At 45.0% G+C, this 1,566-nt stretch overlaps 1 pseudogene; it reads left to right on the top strand.

Moving 5' to 3' along the window:
* The first annotated feature begins 858 nt into the window (after window positions 1-858).
* On the top strand, window positions 859-1,310 carry LOC110314103 (annotated as a pseudogene).
* The last annotated feature ends 256 nt before the right edge of the window (window positions 1,311-1,566 follow it).

Here is a 1,566-nt window from a genome sequence, read left to right on the forward strand (position 1 = left end):
GAACCCCCATGGTCCCAATGGAAGCACCAACTGCCGGTCTCCTCCTTCCTTTCCCCGTCCATGCTAACTCTCATGCTCCTTTCAGTCTTGGTGTATTACAGCCTGTTGATGTCTCATGTAAGCGGAAACCACACTGAATACATACTCGGCCCTTTTGTGTATGTTTCATTTCATTTTACATCCTCATGGTTGAGCTATGCAGTAGACTGTACCAGGGTTTTACTCTTCCTTCAGGCTGGAAACACTCCATTGTACGTATATACCCCAAATATAGAACAAGCCAACAAGACTGTCCACACCCAACAGCAAAGAGCCCCACGCCGTTAGCTCTATCTGTGTACCCAGGGCTTCTGTGGTGGCCTGTACTGATTGAGCCTTCAGAGGATCTAGAGAAAGCTCTGGGCATGTCTATAGGGAGTTTGTAAACTGGGTTAGTTGTGGTTTGGGAATTCGCCGTAAATGAGGGTGATGGCATTCCAGGTGCTAGGGAGCAGGACTGTATGGGAGGAGGAAGTGGACTGAGTGGTAGCATCCACCTCCCTTTGCGTTCTGACTTCAAATGTGACCAACTCTCCCTTAAGTGCCTGCTGCCATGACCTCTCCACCATGGCAGACTATACCCTGGAACTGTAAGCCAGAGCAACCCCCTCCCTCCTTCCCTCCTTCCTTCATCTGCTTCAGATAGGTATTTTGTCAGAGAAATGGGAAGTAACCAATATGGCTCCCAACCGGGCTTTATGCCAAAAACATGAAGTGATAATGTAAGGTCTTCGGATTTAAAAAAAAAAAAAAAAAAAAAGGCTTCATTGGAAAAAAGCCCATGTAGCTGCAACAGCCATCTCCCAGTAACTCGCCAAAATGACCAACATGAAGGGAAAGAGGAGAGGCACTGGGTATATGATCTCTAGGCCTTTTAGGAAACATGGAGTTGTTCCTTTGGCCACATACAGGGGAATCTACAAGAAGGGTGATACTGTAGACATCAAAGGAATGGGCACTGTTCAAAAAGGAATGCCCTGTAGTGTTACCACAGCAAAACTGGAAGAGTCTACAATATCACTCAGCATTATCAATCAGCATTGTAAAATTCTGGCCAAGGGGATCAATGTGCAGATTAAGCACATCAAGTACTCGAAGAGCAGAGACAGCTTCCTGAAACAGAATGATCAGAAGAAAAAGGAAGCCAAAGAGAAGGGCACCTGGGCTCAGCTGAAGTGCCAGCCTGCGCCACCCAGAGAAGCACACTTTGTGAGGGCTATGGAAAGGAGCCTGAACTGCTAGAGCCCATTGCATATGAATTCATGGCCTAATGTACAAAAACGAAATAAAGGACCCGGACTGCAAAGTGTCTTCTAAAAACAAGGAGCCCAAAAAACAGTGCCCCCTTCAACTGAACCAGGAATAAATTGGAAAGGCCACCAATGAAAACTATAATTGCTACCCGTACAGAATTTACATATTGCATCAATCAACTTAAAAAACAAAACAAACCAAGATCTATGAAAAAAAAACTCTTGGAAACTTAAAAGTTAGTTGACTGCTTGGAAATGATCAAAAGGCAAAATG

The sequence above is a fragment of the Mus pahari genome, chromosome 2 (assembly GCF_900095145.1).
Source record: "Mus pahari chromosome 2, PAHARI_EIJ_v1.1, whole genome shotgun sequence".
Classification (NCBI taxonomy): Eukaryota; Metazoa; Chordata; class Mammalia; order Rodentia; family Muridae; genus Mus; species Mus pahari.